Source organism: Scardinius erythrophthalmus, assembly GCF_964197995.2.
Source record: "Scardinius erythrophthalmus genome assembly, chromosome: 22".
NCBI lineage: Eukaryota > Metazoa > Chordata > Actinopteri > Cypriniformes > Leuciscidae > Scardinius > Scardinius erythrophthalmus.
The window spans coordinates 21,724,137-21,745,840 of NC_138242.1; positions in this window are offsets into that span (position 1 = coordinate 21,724,137).

Genomic DNA, 21,704 nt, shown 5'->3' on the forward strand with positions numbered 1-21,704 from the left:
CAAGTAACTTTGTGGGCGGGTCTTGGCGCTGTTGCTATTTTCCCGGCGGGATAAATGACTCTTGCGCCAGGCGCAAATCTAAAATGGGTTGGTCTGAAGTAGCTTCATAACTCATAGGTGTGGTTTGGGCGTAACGTGAAATAAACCAATCAGAGCGTCATCTCACATTTCCTTTAAGAGCAGGCGCGCTTGTTCTAAAGCGGATTCCTATTATAACGGCGGATTTGCCAGGCGCCAGGAGCGGTTCACTGCCAAGGAGAGCAACGCTCTCGTCAGGGACGTTGGGGATGGAGAAACCCACCCAAAATTAACTTTGGTTAAAAAGGCGTATGATAATTTGGGTAAATGTGTAAGCTAGATGTATGCTTTTATAATAAATTGTCTATCAATCAATCTATCTATCTATCTATCTATCTATCTATCTATCTATCTATCTATCTATCTATCTATCTATCTATCTATCTATCTATCTATCTATCATCTATCTATCTATCTATCTATCTATCTATCTATCTATCTATCTATCTATCTATCTATCGTAATAATGTATGATTTGCAAAAATGAAAACTGCTGCTTCTGTGTAGATGAGAGAATCAAAGTGTATGCGCGTTGTGCACACGCTACATTGATTATGGCCAAGCATGCGGCCTTAAAATAGCATATGAATAACATGCGCAACGCGCCACTGACTTTAAACTATTTTTTCCTGGTTAGTGGCGCAATTGTTTTCTAAACCTGCAAAATAGCATGAAGGAACGTTTGCGCCGGAACACGCCTCCTTTTTTGCGCTGAACCGCCCAGGGAGCGCAAGTTCATTCCCTAGTTTAGCGACGTGCTTCTGTGGAGGGAAAAGCACGCTTTGCGCGGGTGCAAAATAGGAATGATACATGCGTCGGTGTACAAAGTCAATTGCTCTGGGTGCAAGATAGGGCCCCAAAGCCTTCGTGTTCTTAAGAGGGGGAAGGGGGAATGAGTGGAGAAGTTACACTTCATCATAGAAAAAGATTTATGAATTCTAGTGTATCTTGCTCAAGTATCGTCCATCATGGTTGGCTATAGCAGCCCTGGAGTAGACGGAGATGAAGTGTGTTGATATTGTATAATCTTATTTAAAAAAAAAAAAAAAAAATACACTGAAAAGCCAAAAGACATTCAAATTGGACATAACACATACACTGTAAAAAAAATGTTTTTTGAAGTTGCAAATAAAGCAAAGAATATTAGAGTACGTTTTACAAGAAAATACTATTTCAGTCTTCTTCAAAATTGTTACATTTAATTTCATGTGTTACATACTAACAGACAGTACTTTGTAATAACTTTTTTTTAAATTAAATCTCACAAATTAGAATTTCGGAACGGTGTTTTCAATAAAAACTGGAAAACTGCTACATGCCACATTCTACTGTCAGAGAAAGCTGAACCTGCAGAAGAATTCACCAAACATGAAACTTTCATCTTTTACTTTCTCGCTGTAACAGCCTCATTCTTTTTTGGTTTCGTTTTCATTCTGTTCCCTGTTCTGGTTTGCCTGAGTTCTGTTTTCTAATTAGTTTCCATAGTTACTCATTAGTTTTAAATCTTTTCTTAGTTCCGTTGATTACTCTGTGTGTATTTAAGCCCTTAGTTTCCTCTGTTCATTGTTCAGTGTCATCAATGTTTTACGTGGTTGTTATTTTTCCCCGTGTTCAGACTCAGAGTTTGGTATTAAAGGCTGTTTCTGTTCTATTGTTCGTCATTGTGCAATTATTACTGCAAACCATTTGCGACACTCTCACCGTTGCGCAGATGAACGAAACAGGTTTGAAACAACATGAGGATGAGGATTTTCATTTTTGGGTGAATTATCTCTGTAACAGATTTTATTTGCCTATAATGGAGTTTGTTTTTTGCCCACAACAGACAGAACTCTAAATATATGTATAAAAATAGACTTCTGCCCGTATGTTCTGACACACAACTTTTTGCTGTCTTAATTTAACATGGCATGCAGCCAGATGTTGTTTCACAAAAATGACAAAAATAAATGTTATTACCATCCCTAAATAAAACGCTTTAGGTGCAATGTACAACATAAAAGGCAGTTTCATTATCAAAACTTACATAATAAAATCAATGTACATAACATTAATCCAGACAGATGCTCTCAGTAACTTTCAAAATGCAGATACCAAGTGAGACAAACTGTTGCCTTTTACAGTTATTGTCGTGAAAAGGCGATGGTAAACATAATTTTTGATTGTTGCACATTATCTACCTAGCTAAGTATTATTAATATTTTATTATTAATATTTAATTTTAATTAATTGCTCAAACCCTTTATCAAGACATTGTGATTAATATCAAAAGAGAGAAATCAAACTGCTGAGACAGCAGGATGTGAAAAAAGCTTGAATTCAATCACTGATTTTAACAACTGCTCGACACAACATATTCGAAACCAACTAGTATTTTGCGCACCATGAGGAAATAATGGATTTTTTTTCCCCAAACATAATTAGAACTGTGCCATTTTTGAGATTAGAAATGTTTGCAATTGTGTAGAGTCAACACTCTCTATGATTTATTTTTTCTTTGCCAAAAGGCTCTGTCTGGAAATACTTTCATATTATTGCAATAACTAGCACTAGAATATTTGATGCACCAGTTACATGCACTGCCAATACTATAGATGCCGTTAGTGACAATAGTTGTTCAGAAAATCTATTCACTAAACACAGTAAACAATTTTTAAGTACAATCAACTTGAATGTTTAAGTCATTTCAACTTAAATTACATGAAACTGACTTGAAAAAATGTTGAATCTTGCATAACTTATAAAAAAGTTGAAAACTGCTTAAACTATTTTGATGAGTTTAAGCAATATAAGAAAATGTATTGATCATATAATTTTTTACAGTGAATAGACATGCCCCCTCTAAGAAAAACCCGCCCTCCCCCATATGTGCTGCCCTGTTAACATGTAACATTGACAATAAATGTCCTCCTTTCAAATGAGTGTAGACATCAATAGTGTGACTCTTAGCCAGGTTGTAAAGTTCAACAAATGAAATCAATGGTCAAAATCTCTTCACTAATTGGTAGGATTAGTTTTATGCTTCTTTAACGGACTACATAAAGCATTCTCAGGCACTCCTTCAAAAAAAAAGTGATGACTACTCACTATCAGCTGTGGTGTATTCCTGATGATCCAAGATCCCAGACTCCTGTAGGGAGCGGATACATGAATCCACCAGTTCCAGACCTGTGTTTAGTTCATCCTCAATGTCTTTCTGTCCATCTGGTGGAAAAAAAAACCAGGAAGGTTAATCACGCATACACCCCAGACACTTCCTGAAGCCTCATTCGTCACACTTGGTCTTTGACCTTCTGACCTTTTCCATTCACCTGCTCACTAAGCATCTAAACAGGCTAAGATTGAATTTAATTGGCTGTTTGGATGACCCTGTTAACCATGCTGCTTGTTCTGTCAGAAGTGACAGCCAACTCTTCCAGGGCCAGTGTGGTGTAATTTGCCAAGGGATAAAGGGTTACACAAGACTCCTAAGACAAAAGATTAACCTCTCAACAAGAGCAGCAACCATTTGGCCAGAGAGCAGGGTGCCAAGCTGGGATTCGTCTCTCTTTAGACACATAAGAGAGTGACGCAGATGGAAAATGTGCCTGGTTAAAGATGATTACATGTATATGTATAGGTATATATACATACATACACAGTATATATATTCAAATCTAAATATTTAAAACTTATTTTATTCTTTTATTCAGACCAATAGCGTGTATTCAACACATTTTTCAATCGTTTTTTGAATACTGAAATTCATAAAGATGATGCAATGATTCTGTATGCTGCACAACGAATTCACTCTAGTTATGAATGCATTCTCCCTCCTAAAAAGAAAAAGCCTGGCAGCAAAATTGTGCAAATCATAAAATAAAATTAATTTACCTTGGGTATTCCAGCGAAACTGCTCATCGGCTGAACTGTAAAGTAGAAAAAGAACACAGTTGGAATTAAAGTCTCCCTCACCAATCACATTTCACACATTAGCATGGACGTATGCACTTTTTTCCAGGCAATTGTGTTCACGTAGATGTTTTCATTGGGCCAATGAGAATAAATCTATATTAAAATTCAAAAAGCCAAGATATTCTACTGTATGAATGACATGACATTTTATTCTTATCCAAAAAGGAGGAAATGTGAGCATTATGGAGCGCCAAACACTGTCATGTAATGTAGGTTTCATTCATACTGGAAAAAGTCCAAAACGGACACCTAGAAGACACACTTTTGTTCCAGAAAATCCCTTATGGACAAAGGCATTCAGCTATCGCTGTAGCTGAGTAAAAAGAAACATTTTGACTGATGAAACGTCAAGACAATAAACACACGATGGTTTACAACAGGGGTGCCTGTCCTGCACAGTTCATCTCCAACCCTAATCAAACACACCCGTCTTTAATTTTCAAGTGATCCTGAAGACCTTAATTGGTTGCTTCAGGTGTGTTTGAATAGGGTTGGAGATGAACTGTGCAGGACAGTCGATCGGCAGGAGCAGGATTGGACACCCCTGGTTTACAATATATGGTTTATGTAGGGTGACCATACGTCCTGTTTAACCAGGACATGTCTGGCCAGGATTTCGAGATCGCCCAAAATGCCCGGGATTCGGCTTTTGCTTTCTACAGTCACCATTCATTATGTTTACATTATTACATTATTTGACACTGACACGTACGTGCCAGCTTTGCAGGTCATGCATTCTGCATCACACGGATCCCGATCGAGACGAAAACACAGGAATTTTCTTAGCAATGCTAAAACGCACATCAACCGATCACTTGTTTAGCGTTCATGTAAACACTACATTCAGATTCACCAATCAGAATTAATTCAGTCCTACTGAATCAAAAGGTGTGCATGTAAACAAAATGAATGGCGACGAGAAAGCAAAAGCCATAACCCGGATATTTTGGGCGATCTCGAAATCCCGGCCGAACATGTCCTGGAATATGGTCACCCTAGTTTATGTGTGTTTTTCAAGCCATCATGGGATAAAGTATATGAATAATGCAGTGCTAATTGACAGCTTTAATTACAGTATATCATATATTTTGTTTTCTACATTGTAGGCTATAAAATCCATGATGACAATGCACAACTGTTTTTAGTACATCAACCAATTATAAAATTGTCATTAAGAAATTATAGGGAAATAATATGACAGAATACAAGTTATTGTTAGTGTTCAGCAGTGTATTTGATTTCCTAGAAAATTACAAGCAAGAAATACAAAAATAAAACTTGTCAATTAGACAAAGGTCAGAAAAAAAACTGCCATTACACTTGACATTTCTACGCCCCTGCACATTAGCATGCATACCGTACAAAATAACATACAGTAGAAGTAAACCCTGCTGAAAAGAAAATCCTGCTTAAAAAAACCTGATCAATTTAATGCATCCTTTCTGAATAAAAGTAATCATTTGCTAATTTCTTTTGAATTATAATCAAATGTGATTCTTTAAGTTGAACAAAAAATCATAAGTAAGTTGCTGAGTTGGATTAATTTTTTTTTACTTCAAAAAGACCTACACCGTTGCTTAGTGGTTTAGTCCCATTTACTCTCTTCCCAGCATGCACTGGGGCAAGATTAATTTACATGGCTGAACAATTGCTAGTTTTATTTACATTGTGGTTCATGATGTTCACATTTAGAAATTTATCTTGTGACTTCAAGAGAAGTCTGTTCCTATTAAAAACGATCTTTTAGGTCGGTATTTGACATTTTAACAATTAATGTTAATAGACTTGAACACTTTTAATCATCATGACATTTTATCATTGAACATGAAAAGAAATATGCATAGAATCTTACATTTACAAATAGGTAATATTTACAATGAAGGCAGATTTTAAGTGATATCAACATCACATATTAAGTTTAGTCACAACATTTAAACTCAAAAGGCCATGTAAACATTTACCTTACTTTTGTAATCTCATTTTTACAGTATGATGCACGGCTTCGATGCCTTTTTTTCTATCTGCCTGATACAGTAGATTTGAGATGTAAGAGAATAATTGAGCAGCCCCAAACAACTCTCATAACAACACAACATGGACACAGGACAGGAAACCACAGCTGAGGGTGTCACTTCACACAAATGCAGATTTGTTTTCCAACTCTCCCAGATCTGGGATCAAAGGTTAACCAGGATAATGCTTCCCACTCTTTAGACCATCATTATTATAAAGATTTCCTATTCACTGAGAAAGAATTACAAATGACATTGTACAGGCACATAGTGGGGAATGAGACTGGTGCAGAATATTGGATTTCCCGGCCCGTGATCGATAATGTCGGTGCCTGACTGGTCCAGAAGAAGGAAAAAGAGAGAGAAAGGGAGAGAATAGGGATGGAGTTAGCTAAAATCAGCTCTGTTGCGGTTGACTGCCCATCTACTGTATAGACGCCTTCAGGCGTAGCATGCTGTGACCCATGATCCTGTGCTGCGGCAGCCTGACAAACTGTTAGAGGGTTTCCTGCATCGAAAAAAAGTCAATTTATCAGCAGTAGATCGTTGCACAAGGCACCATGGGGTAAAAAAAGTGTGTGTAGGACCAGCAAAACGTCCTACCCCCTATGGAAAACTCTTCTGCTGCCCACCGCTGTCCCCCATCGTCAGACAATCATGGCCATTTATTCATTCAGCCTATCCTAGGGCTGCATTAAACAGCAGGCATTGGGAATACATATCTAAAAAAAAGTGGAAACGACTGGGGTGACATTGGAGTGACGGTAGATATTTACAGCGTGTGCCCTTGTTCAAGGACTAAGGGGGCAGAGCTGCTGTAAACTATAAACAGCAAGGAAGACGTCCGGGTCATTTCTGAAAGCAGAAGAACCTGCGCGGTCACGGAAGACGGCGTAGCAGGAGAATTCCATTAGAGTATGCATGAAAACACTTCAAAACACACAAAGATGCATCGAGGCAGTGTAGAAGAGTTGTTTCATGTGTATAATGAATCTATAGGGCTGGGTAAATAAAAGATCACATAGAGTGAATCAAGGGAATTGAGAGCTGTTTTTTTCTTAGTATAATAGAATAGAGTGCACACACTGTGCGAGTTTGGACACTCGGGAGGTCCTGAGCCATTGCACATGTTACGAGTCAGTTAACCTGATAATCTTATCAAAGTAGCTGGTACACGGCACGAATTGTACATCACAGCGAGCTGGCGGTAATCGTGTGAGCTTTCGGGCTAAACACGGAGACTGGAGCTTTCAATGTTGCTACTGCTATAGCTTTGGATAAATTTTATTTTATTTTTTAAAATAGGTGTGCAAATGATTTGGTGAAAAGCAGAGAACAGCACAGCCATTCATTTAAACAAAAACAACTAGAGAGTGTATTTGTGTGCGTTCTTGTATATTTGATTTTGTGAACTCAAATATGTATAATGATGAGTAAAACCCAACGACACTTCCTGTGCCCTCGTAAACCAAATGGCTTTAAAAAACACACTAAACTGTGTTTGTTGAAATTCAAAAAATGCCAAAAGTTGTGTGTGATAAGTAGGTTTAGGGGTAGGGTTAGTGTAAGAGGATAGAATATACAGTATATTGTACAGTATAAAAAACATTACGCCTATGGAGAGTCCCTGTAAACCACATATACAAGTATCTGTTTGTTTGTGTGTGTGTGTGTGTGTGTGTGTGTGTCCGAGTATGAGCATCCTGTAGGGTTGCAGCCACTGGGCTGTAATAATATTCATTGATCTAGCCTATGTGACGTGGTTGTGTATGATTTGTCAATAGAGGACAGCCTATACACTGGTCAAAATCAGGCCGACTCCCCAAATTTTAAAAACATTATCAGAAAAACATTATCGGGAAGTGCTAATAACGTATTCGACTCGACTCTCACACAATGCGAGCTGTGACTATACGATCTAATGTTTTTAAAGTTTGGGTTAGCTTTAAGTGAGTGTAAGATACTCTTAAAATTGATTTTTCTTATGCCCACCAAAGTTACATTTATTTGATCAAAAATACAGTAATATTGTGAAATATTATTACAATTAAATAACCGTTTTCAATTTTAACATATTTTAAAATGTTCTTTATTCATATTTTCATATTCATATTTTTGTGAAAACTTGAATCCTTGAATAGAATAGAAAGTGCAAAAGAACCGCACTTATTTGAAATAACACATTTCATGCCTACATGCTGTATTAACCTCACAGAAGTATAAAAATGTTCTTCAGAAATAGCGAGATGGTAAATTCTACACGTACATCAAGTTCTGCAAAGGGGTTTAGTGAAAGGCCCTAACGCAAACCCCATGAGGATGTTTAGAGCTAGTGCGCTTGGGGAAACATTACTTATGAACTTACATTTGAGACCAAGCATCTCAAAAGTGAAGGACAGGAGAGAAAGTTCTCAGCTGACAAAATGATTGTTTTTTCAGCAGCTTGTTTATACAGATTTCTTCACTTTAAATAATGCATGAGTCTGGAGTCTGAATAATAAAAATGTTGACTTGTTTGAATGGGAAATGGTTCTAATAATCAAAAGCTTTTTATATAATCGTGTGCGGAAGGAACGAATAAACCCGTGTGAATACGTCTGGAATGAAATGCTGGCGTGATTCGATAGGAATGTTTCTTTTCTGTCCTGTTGCGTTATCAACGTTTGAGAGAAAAATTACATCAAAGCATAAACTCTGCGTCACAACTTAGATCGTTCCTTTTCAGAAAATCGTTACACTCTCTTGGAGAGCTTCTCAGCCAATCGAATGCAAGGCAATCGAATGTTAACTGTTATGTAATGCTGATTATTTTACAGCAGGCCAATATTTGAAATAGCCTGTCTCTCAAGCACACTTCATCACACCAACAAATCACTTCCACTCCTTATGGCTTGCGGTTTCATTTCCAAGAGGCTTTAACACGCAACGAACTCCGTGGCCTAGCAGATTTCAGCTCGAGATGCTGTCACACACCTTCTGTTCAGATGGATGAGCCGGAGCCAGACGCCAGCGAACAAGGCAGCCAGAACCACCAGCATGATTGAGGAGCCTGTAGACCTGTGACAAGGCTTTTAATTGCAACCTGTTGGCAAGTGCAAACGAGCACACGGCCAGAGACAAATGCATACTGGGATGCATGCAAGTGTCAAAACGGGGCGATGGAAGTGCATTATGGGATGTAAATTTGCTAAATGTCATCTGTGCTAAATGAAACAGATTTGAACTGCAATGTAATGAAAAATTAACACCTCTATTTCTGATGCTTAGAGGCTTAATGAACCAAAAGACAAAATCACATTCACAACAGCAATTTGAATAATTCAGAAAAAAAAAAGAGTTTATTCTTCTCATTATTATTAAGATGACAATTACAATTAGGGCTTCCCCCTAATAGTTGACTAAACGTTGGTCTTTCACAGTTTAATAAACTGCACTAGTATCACAAATGCAATGTTATTTTGATTCTTTGTTCAGCCCTAGTACATAGAAATGCTATTTCTGCCATTCTCTCCATGAAAATACTTGACACCATAAAAGCAGTCAGGCCTGATGCACTAAACCATCTGTGGTGCCTTGCTCCTCTTGACTGACCGCAGTGAGTGTGTCTGTGTGTGTGTGTGAGTGTGTTTGGATCACAGCAGGCTATGCTCCATCAAGACACCACACAGAATTAGAGGAGTCTAATTCACTTAGATGGATAGGTACACCTTCTACACCCATCTTTACAGCTGGTTCGAAAACCCTAGTTACATCACAGATTTAGCAGTGCTCTGCTACACAGGCCTCCAAGCAAAGTTGTCCTTCAATAAAACATACATTACCCCACCACATCTAATAAAGGAGCTGTAGTCAGAATAAAAGATGAGACACAATTAACGCTGGCTAAATATAATCTTATCAACTGCAGTAAAATGGCACAGCTAAATCAATAACAATTACCGCAAGACTGCAGATCCATACGTTACACATACACCAGACTGAGCTAACTGCAATATTAACCTCATTACCACAACATCTATAGTGTAAACATTGACATCCATCCCCGATGGGTTCTAACAAGAAAGAAATGTATCTTTACTCAACCAAAGCCCAACGACTCTGCGTGCCAACGCTGGATGTCTTGGATAACTCGCTCTGAGGTCTTGAATAAGATACAAACTCTCTCATTCATGACTTTGTGGGAATTAGATTCAGTGGACTTGTTCCAGAATGCTTGATTAGAGTAAGGCCTTTAACTCAGACACTTTAATTGCCTTCTGCTGCCAGTTCAATTGAGGGGGCACTTCTTTTCCATAGGAAAATCCGCCACACGGCATCCCACTTATGAAGGAAAGGGTAAGGTGCCAAACACTGCGTTCCCGTGGTCTCTATACCCATAACTGTGCACCGAGTAGATGCTGTTATGATGACATTACAAGCTATAATGTAAGAGTTATTTTTGAGAGCATTTAAGGAATATTGCGTACACTGCCTCGGTTCGTTGTTTCACAGTCGAAAAAGAAATGGATGAAAGTTGAAACTGTACAACAACAAACTATGGAGACGGCAACAACAATAGACAACAACTCCAGTTTAAACAAGTATAAAGATTTTTTAATCACTCATAACTTCTGGAGAGAAATATCCCAGACACTTGACAAAAACCTTGCAGTGCGCACAAGTCAAATTTCCATGGAACACTTTCAAATGGAGCATGCTTTGAAAGGCTATGCATTCGCTGTATGCATATGCTAAGCGTTGGTGTAAATACTGAAGTATACAGTGTTTTTTAGTGGCGAGGGCACAACATTTCCCAATCATGTTTCCCTCGATCAATTCTTGCAAAATGGCACAATAAAATAAAAAAGAGACTGCAAGACACACACAGAGCAGTAAGCAAAAGTTAGTGTTTCCCAACGCTTAACCAGTAGTTTCTTCATTTCTTTATGATATGTGATGCAAGTTTAATCAAGGACTTGTACAGATGAAAAGAAAAACTTTTAACATTAAAGGAGAACCTAAACAAAGTCTGAAAATACATGAACCTGAAACCCTACAGATAACCCAGATCTGTCCTGCGCCGCACTAGGGAGGCATCAGGCTAAAGCGATAATGACAAGTCTGAAATGACTGGCCCTCTTTACAAGCAATTAAAATCAACCTGCCATAGTGCACTTTGTATCTTTAAAAGTATCTGTATCACAGAGATTGACAGAGACTATCATCAATAGCTGTGGAGAAGAATATCAACAAAGAATGGTGATATGCATACTTCAATAAGCCACACAACTACATGGGAAAAGAGAATATGTGCACAAATGCAATACACAAATTTGGGGATTTAACATTTACAGCCATTGTTTACCTTGTCCAAGGTAAAAAAATTAAAAAATGACTACGGTTGGTAGGGAAACAAGTTAATATTCTGGCCCGAACTGAAACTCTCACAGAAACCTTTTTGAATTTTTAGCTCTTCATTATTAAACGCTTAAATAAGACCTGTTTTGCATGCAGCAGATTTCAGGTTTTATTATTATTCTGGGAACATTTTGGTCCCAACACACACACAAAAATCTCACCCACACACATACACACTGTAGAAGAAATGGTATTTTTTTGTACAAATGGAGACCAATGAAATCTCAAACCGTCTGGGACCAGTTAATGTGAAATACCCAAATATGTGTATTATTATTTTCAGTGGGAAAATCAGACATTAAAGGTGAAGTATGTAAGATTTTTTAATGTAAAATACATTAACATGGTTTATTGTGCATTGATTATTATTAGTATGCCATTCATAGGTTTATCTCCCCCAAAATAGTAAACATTGAGCCACCCAGGCACCATCAAAACATTGAGAGTGGTCCGCTTAGATCCATCAATAGCTGTTTCCATCCAGCTATTTTCATGCACATTTTGGGACATGGCATAAAAACACGCTGGATGGAAAGAATGCACATAAATGTGCATAAAGAGCTTATGCGCTCAATTGAGTCAGATAAACTTTTCATCCGATAAGAAAACAAACTGTGGAAACACATTTACCGAATGAATTCCTCGATGGACATTAAAAAAAGACGTGACTTTGCGATGGGACGGCATAACTGGACAAACCAGCAGACCGATCTCATTGCGCAGCGTCTGAAATGCTGTTTTGGTTGTTCTGAAATGCCTGAGCAAAGTCTGTCGTCAAAGTGTATAATTACCTCCCAGAGCTCTTACACAACTGTGTTCCCAAACAGCAGGTATCCGCCTCCGAAAGAAAGATAACTTTAGTGCGTTTGGTATGCGCGTTCTGAGGAGTAAGTCATTTATTATATACGAAATAATTATATACAGTACAGTGGCTTCTTCTACTGCAGCAACTTCCATTTTTCTTAGTGATATTTAGCGCCAGTTTATCAGGAAGTGACGACATTGTGTTCTCGCATATGTTAAATTCCCAGCTTTGGCTAGAAACATAGCTAATCTCTTTCCAGATTAACGTGAGTTTGGGACGATGGCTGTCACGTAACATGGGAAATTCAGCTTCCGTTACAGAAGTGCGAGACAAAATTCGCTGCACTTAGACCTTCAAAGATTAAACAGGTCATAATAAACAGAATGTTATAGTGCGTTGGTGTGGACTCTAGTTATTGTTTTAAAGTTATCTTTATAGTTATCGTTCTTGATGTGAATGGGCCTTTAGTCTCCTCAATTGCTTACTTATGACACATAGCAACACAGCTAAAAGTATTCCTAATATATTGGACCTTTTATTAAAATTAGCTACTTTTACCTGTTGAAACATGCCTTCACAAGAACCCGTAAGAGCTGTGATTATGATGTTTAATTCTTGAGTCCTGAAGAAAGCCTATTAACCAGCTGATGACATGACCAAATATGAACCTATTATCAAATAAATAAAGAAAATGATCTGCAGAACGAAAGTAAAAACCCAAACAATCTTTAACTCTGCACAGTGTAAAGAGGATGAAGCTGCAGACAATGTAGATAAGAAGCATTTATGGTATTTAGAGGAAGGAAATCCATGGTTGACTACTTTTCTGCCTTCTCACATCCTGAAATGAAAAATGAAGTTTTAATTTTAGGACTCCATCAAAATGGAGCACAAGCATCTAACAGGCAGTCTATTTGTGTACCCTTCAGGGATGCTCTGTGTCTGCCTCCATTTGCCTGCAGACACGCACGCACGCACGCACGCACGCACGCACGCACGCACACACACACACACACACACACACACACACCAACAGAAGCCATTATAGCACTGATGAGAAAATATTCCTTTCTGATACAAACACAAATGTCACACACACATAACCTCACACAACGGATAACGTTTCCCTCCACCTATATGGCTTGTTTCAAAGGAAGATGGCAACCTTTCGACTCAGATTCAAACTTCACATCCTGTTGCTAATGGTCACACATGCCCACATCACCGGAGGGACATTTATCTCTGTTTAGTAACTCATTACAGTAAACAGACATCCGCAATTTAGTGGCCTGTCCCCGGCTGAAGCTGTCCATGGAAATGTCCCCGTTGTTTACTGTGCTAAATCAAATTTAATAGAGCAGAACATGCTATATGTGGTAAGAAAAGGCCTCATAATTATGACTTATAAGTTTTGGTTACACATTAGTTTGCATGCATGACATGTTATTACTGATTTCATTTACAAATTACAATGAGCAAATTGTATTATTTTCTATATATTTTTATTATTATTTTTCAAACTTTATTTATTATTTATTTATAAATAATGTTATAATAAACTAGATTTAGAGAGAGAGAGAGAGAGAGAGAGAGAGAGAGAGAGAGAGAGAGAGAGAGAGAGAGAGAGAGAGAGAGAGAGAGAGAGAGAGAGAGAGAAGAAAGAATAGAGAGAGGCGAACTGGAGTCCCAAGGCAAGTTGTCAGAATATATGTGAGAGTCTGGAGTTTATTTTCTTGTAAAAGAGCCTGCTGCATCACTAGTGGTGACAGGGTTATGAGACATAGCACCCTGTAGCATGAAGATACAGTATGCATGAACTTCAGACTTCAGAGACTCGAATGCACAGGCACAGCAGAGGTTTCGGAAAGGCAGTATGGGTGGTTTGTATTTGGGGATTTGGGAGTAGATCTTACTGTTATGCACCAGCTGCAGAAACATTTGCTGTAATGGATCCCAAAAGATACGCTGGGTTTAATGTAGGGCAGTCCCCACACACTGTCTGCCTGGCAAGTGCCCACTGTGGCAGTGGGAGGGAGTCCGTCTGTGTGTATGAGAATTAATATAAAAACTTACAGGAAAAGAAATATATTTTGAACTGATTTTTTTTACCACATTACTGGAGACAAGCCATCAATACATTTTACGAACAAAATTCAGCTCAAAACTGAGTTTAAAGCATGACTCACTAATGTGTGATTAGCCAGATTTACGAATGACACAATTTGTAAATAAATTCGGATGGATGGATGGAAATAAAAAATAATTTATTACAAGACTTTGGACATGCATTGGCTTCTTAAAATGATATTGAAATTATAATTGAATTGCCTGTAAGGCATATAGTTATGACTGACCGCTGACAGATATGACAAAATCTAATCATAGCGTTTTATTCTGATGCAACAGTGTCTTTAGCCCAGAGACGGTGTGGTGAGAAAGAAGGAGTTTTAAGAGAGAGAGGCTGATCTGAAGTGACGTGGTCAGTGGCTGTGAATAATCTGGGACATTGTGTCTCAGTTCTTCAGTCTCAGCACTGGCTAAGAGCACAGACTCACAGGTAAGTTGCTAAGTCATGTCAGCCACACTTAAAAGAGTATGAGGGAAAATCATTCGGTGGCCGGCATCGTATCCCACCCACATTCAGACTGAACCTGATCCCTGAAATAGCAAAAGAGTGTGTGATCAGCTGGGAAGTGTGAAGGAAAGGCTGTAGCAGAGAGTAAAATGATAAATTAGCGACATCAGCTGTGTTCTGCTCTTCTGAGCGCACGGCTGTTTCAGAACATGTCACGCTCAGAAAACAGGGAAACCCCAAAATAAGCCAGGATCGCTTCCAGCAATGTGAAACAGCATTCACAAAACATTTAAACCAAGTAATGCATTTCTGAGTAAAACACGACATTAAGTGGAAAACAAGGTTGAACTGATCTTGGTTTTTATTCCTCAGGGTTTCATGGGCTAGTGAAATGTAGACTATGATGTCACTGACTAACATTAAAAATTAAAAATAATGAACTAATAATCATTGAAGTCAAAAATAGGCTTAATTTTGATTTCACGTTGTGATTAAAGACAAATACTATAACAGCAGATTAATGATTTTTTTTTTATTATTATACACCACTATTCAAAAGTTTAGATTTTTTATGTTTTTCAAGTTATATTGAGAAATATTATTATAATTTAAAAAGAACTGTTTTCAATTTGAACATTTTTTAAAATGTTATTTATTCCTGTGATGGCAAAGCTGAATTTTAAGCACCATTACTCCAGTCTTCAGTGTCACATGATCCTTCAGAAATCATTTTAATATGCTGATATGCTGCTCAAGAAACATTTCTTATTATAATCAACGATTAAAACAGTTGTGCTGCTTAATATTTTTATGGAAACCATGATGCATTTTATCAGGATTCTCTGATGAATACAAAGTTCAAATGAACAGCATTTATTTGAAACAGAAATGTCTTTACTGTTACTGAGTTTAATGCATCCTTGCTGAATGTGTTTTGAAAAGTGAAAAAAGCAGATACAGTATGTGAAAGGTGAACAAGTCTTGTGCTGAAGAAGCACAGAAAACCACCACAGCATTTGGACGGATGGCCTGTTACGCTCACAGAGCATGTCATCAATCTCTCCTTTCCTCTCATTCAAATAAACAACACCATTAAGACAGCAGTTCTGCCCATCCACATACTCATAGTAAATAAGCCTGCTGCGCGGTTTGAAATGTAAAAGCAAGTTTATGGGAAGGCAGGCAATAATGATGTTTACTCAAAGGCTTCTGGTCCTCAAGGGGAAGAAGCAAAGACACGGCCATCAAGGGCAGATCACTTATAATCAGCCTCTAAACCCATAAAACACGCTGTCTGTTCTCTATAGACAAACAATGACTCTTGTATTTTATATTGCGGCGCATACAAGCCAATACTTAAAAGCCCTCTTAAACATAATAAAAATTAAAGTAGCCACTCAAACCGACCACATACGGATTTGTGAAATATATCCAGCATGACCCCCTTTCGCCCAATTAAACATGCTGTGGAGCTGTCCAGGGTTTATCATATTGAAGAAAAAGCCACGAAAAGAGGAGGACAGGGTGATTTATAATCAGACTGAGGGATTATGTAGCTGGGTCATAGAGAAATCAATGGACATTTTACATAGCAATCGGCTTCAATCAAAGGAACGCCTTTCAACGCTTGGTCGGGGCATCGGCAGTGAGATTAGAGAATTAAATAGTCAATAGGATCTTCACTGCACAAGCAGACGCATGTCGAAATGAAGAATCGCTTCGCTTGTTATGTTGTAAGCGTCTCAATTTCTATAGCTCATAATGCTCATGGCAACCACCTACAACACCCCAGCATTTTGGCGACGTTCATACGGGTAAATTTACATCAGAAAATGTGAAAATCTTGCTTAAATAATATTGTATTATATTGTAAAACCGATGGATGCCACAGTATTAAAATTCCTGTCAACAAAAAATATATATATTTTTTTTAAATATATAAATAATACATACTTTTAATTATATTCAAATCATAAATAGCTGATATTAAAATTCAATAGTATAAATAATACAAATTAAACGTAAAATAAATAGAATTTAAGCATCATAATATTATATTTGCAAGTATGAAAAAGGATATTCAATACAAAATATAATTTCAAAACATACAATATGAAAATAAAAAACAAAACTGTTATTCAAATGTATATGGGTTCTAAACAGAAAGTGAGCAAAGAGCGCTCCCTTTATAATCACTGAAGCTGTCGATCACTTAGGCTACTGCTCACTGAGATCTACACTCCTGCGAAAACCATAAAAGCTGTCTACACCACACAATGAATCACTTTTTTACATCATGTGGTAATGGTAATAATGAAACCACTGTGAGCGTGCAGAGATCTAAATCATGCTGTGAAGGAAAACTCCAGTGATTGAATAACTTTAACACCTCTTATTGGCCACTGCATTCACAGGTTCAACAGATACGTCTGTGATTGGCTACAATGATCAATGCTCTAAAAACGCATTGAAATAGAAACCTTTGATGCACTTCACCGAGTGCTTAGATACACACGGGAGCGTTTGAAATCATCTGCCTATCAGTGGGTACCAAATATACCCAGTACTGCAGGTAAATGCTGGTATAGTCACATTTTAAAAATGTTTTAGTACCAACTTGGTACCGAAGTACCGGAACTCTTCTTTCCATAACTTCCTGTCTTTCTCCACTATTCATATCAGTGACATTTTTTTGACAATGACATAACCTGGACCCGAAAGACAGACAGTCCGACTAAGTTTTATGACCAACAGAACAAGAAACTGATTTAACTGATAAACCCTGTCTGTAGTGTGACACGATCTGCTAGGTAGAAAAAGGCCAACAAGCTTACAGACCGACTCACGTGATCTCTAGATATGGAGACGAAAATAAACATATTTGACATATTTGTGTGTCGTGCATACTGTAAAACAAGCAGCTGAGGGAGGAAAAGCAAAAGACAATGGTAGAGTTAAGCAAATGGATGTTTAGATGAGCGTTACATCATCGAAAGCTAAATCTTTTGTAATATCTGTTCCATGCCACTCAAGCAACAGCTGTATTCCCTTTTCACAAAAGGAATGACAGCTTGTCTTCATAATTTTACCCTGTCAATCAAACTCTGAACATCAGCCTTTGTTCGATGTATAGACAAAAATATAAATATGCAAATGAACGGTTCTGACTCCCTACAATTTCAAATCTGACTGCTCTTTTTTTTCTCCGTTCGATTTGACCATTTTTGGTCAAAAATGCAAATACACATGCAAAAAGGGCATAATGGAAGCAAGCTGTTAACCACATGATTGACAAGACATCTAAATTCAAACAAACCCTGCTTAAATACTTAAAAACGTAAATAATTGCCTTGCATTTTCATCTAGTCCTCAGTACCAAGTCAATACTAAAATATATAACTTAACTTTTTTCAGACTCAGTTCAGTAATCATGTTTTGATTATAACAGTAATAAAATGTAAAATACAATGACAAATGTAGCAATAATAAGACTAAATAATAATAATAATTAAAAAACATTGAACAGTATCAAATATAAAATACAATGACGTGTAACAATAAGATTAGATTTCATAATAATAATACTAATATACATTGAATAGTAATCAAAATGTAAAATGCATGTGCAAATGACACTAATTTTAACAATAAGACAACTAAATGTATTACATTTCAATTAAATGTGTTAAAGGTGACATATTATGCCACTTTTAACAAGGTGTAATATAAATCTTTGGTGTCCCCATGATGTAGGCTATCTGTGAAATTTCAGCATGTCAAAAAAATTATAATAATAAAACGATCAGATTTTGCTCCCCTTCTGATGTAGGAATGGGATCTTATTATAATATTACCGGCCCTTAATCTGTAAGTTTGCACCCACGGCGCCGCATTTGGTTTTCGCATTTCGCAAGCGACAACAGTGTAGTTCTAACAAATGCAAAGCATGCAAACTGTTCAGTTGTTGGCTGCACAGACGAGCACAGAACACGATTTGACCAAAAAATGTCACAGCTGTCTTATAAAGACCTCAGGGAACTGTGTCAACTTGTGTAAAAGTTGTTTCCGAAGCTCGTGTAAAGGATCAGCCTCGCGGGGAGCAGCAGCTCATTTGCATTTAAGGGGACACACACAAAAATGGCATGTTTCTGCTCACACCCCCAAAGTGTCCATTTTAACATATATATCTATATATATATATATATATATATATAAAAAGATCTGTGGGGTATTTTGAGCGTAAATTTCACAGACACATTCTGGGGACACCATAGATTTAAATTATATCTTGTGAAAGGGGGCATAATATGTCACCTTTAAGTTAAATTTAATTTAATTAAAACAAAATGTAATAATAAAAATAATAAAAAATGAAATAGTAAAATTACATTTGTTAAATTACATTAATTTTTAACACAATATTAAGTAGTTTTAAGTAATTTTAAGTAGACGGTTGAAGGTAATTAAAAGAAGAGATTCATTATGAAAAGAAATCATGACAATATTATTATAAAGAGCTAAATGCTCTCAAACAGTTTGAAGAAGACTTTATGACACTGGTTGAAGACCCGTGGTCATTTATGCTGATCTGGTGTTGAGAGGACTAATGTTTGTGCTGATCTATTTTCAACTTTTCAAAATGGCCACAGTTTCCCAGGTTTGCTAAATGTGAATGCTCAGCAAGAAATCTGCAGGGACTCTACCAAGCAAATTCTTTTTAGATTTTTTGGCAATAATAAAACTTTCAGATTGAGTCAAGAAATAACTGTGATGAGTGAGATGATGAAAGCAGTATAGAAACTGAACCAGGCCCTATTTCACACAACGTGCATATTTATTTCAGCAGTGCAGTGCTGTTTATGAATGCTGTGTGAAACAGGCCCGAGTCCTTTTCTGACATGTTTTGAAGATGACTTAAAAACACGTCCCTCCAGCGGTTTTTGGAAAAGCATTTATTGAACATCCATAACGTAAACACATACACACCCTATCCCATGTTAGCTTCCAGCTCTACAGCCAATCAGCATCAGTTCTGATCCTCATAACCCTCCATCGACATACACACTCTCTGCATGATTGCATGTCCTTCATCTACCCCTGCTGTGTACCCACTAGGAGCTCCTATTTAATCCTTTCAGGCATGGGAATGCGGCACGTGTTGAATATGGATTCGTACAAATTTTCCCTCTGGTTAACTCTTCAGCTGGTGTACAGTCCCATACAATCAAGAAAACACAAACATATTCACTGAGCCAGCAGCTTGCATGTGTATGTGTGCGTGATACAGTGCCTGTGTTCATGTCCCTGTTCGCACCGGGGTTTGTGTTATCATGTTTTTCGGCTTTATATGCAGTATGTATGACAGTTACGCTACAGTCTTGCAGAGTGTCAAGAGCTAAGAACGTAACACCATTAAAACACGCCGCCGCAGGGCTGTGCTGGAACCTCTCACTCTCTCTCAGTGTTTTCACTGCTGTGCAACAGCGGCAAACAAAATGCCATGCTGACTTAACACTCTGGAATGACCAGCATCTACCGCGCTCGGTTAAGGTCAAGTCCAGATTTCAGTGGAGTCTGGCAAGAAGAAGATTGAGTGAATGCAACCATGTTTGTGTGTGTGTCCAGCCCTGTTTACAAGGTTTTAACATCTGACTTGTGTGATCTGATCACAAGTGGTCAGGCAAGACAGGTCGACATCTATATCTGATAGTACCATGAATGGATTTTTAAGGGGATTTTTTTTTCTTCTGGTTTTGTGGCTGCATATTAGCCTGGGAAAACCCAAGACTACTTCCGGCGAATTTTAATTCTCTCTCCAGGATAGTCAGGAGAAGAGCCCATTCAAACTCATTTCTGTGCCGCCGAAATCGCGGCACCAATCAGAAACGTTTGGGGAGGGATTTACATGATGACGACAGCGCAGCGACGCTGAAGGAGATTTCATTACAAAGATTCATTACAACTGTTTCATTACACCGTGGAACATCACTCGTTCGAATCATAGACAGTATATAAACGAATCAGTTATCGCGTCTGTTTTGAGCGATTTAAACTTACCGTTTTCGTTAAAACCGGAGCAAAGAACAACACTCGAAGCATACGTCATCTCCTTCATCGATCTGATTGGTTTTAAGACTATCCAATTGCGCCCAGAGGAATTTGAGCTACGTCGGTTGGTGACGCCCCTTTGGAAATGATTTGTCTACATAGCTTCGCCAGACCCTACACTCAGTTTCAACTGAGAAGGGTCTGGTTTTAACCAGGCTAGCTGCATATCTCACTCATGATGATGAAGTGAAGAAAAAAGAAAGAAAAGAAAATCCAAAAGAATTAGTTTCTGTCAAATGTACCTGAATTGAATCTGCACAAACATGCTGAATTCAATTTGAGTACCTATTCAAAAGATTGGGGGTACATAAGATTAAAGAAAAATAATTTAATACTTTTATTCAGCAAGGATGCACTTGTGATTAAATGTGGCATGTATAACGTGACAAAATATTTGTATTTTTCAATAAATTAAGTTCTCTTAAAGTTTGTAATCATCAAAAAAGAACCCTGAAAAAACGGTATCATGGTTTCCACAAAAAATATTAAGTTGCACAACTGTTTTCAACATTGATAATAATAAATTATTATTAAGCACCAAAGCAGCCTATCAGAATGATTTCTGAAGGATCATGTGACACTGAAGACTGGAGTAATGATGCTGAAAATTCAAATTTTTTACTGTATTTTGATTTTTGATTAAGTAAATACAGCATGGGCGATCATAATAATTTTTTTTTGCATGTATTGTTCTTTAAAGTTATGTTAACCGTTCAAAACACTTGTTTAAATGCAACTGTAGGGAGTCTTTCACTGTACAACTGCAGGTGGTTTT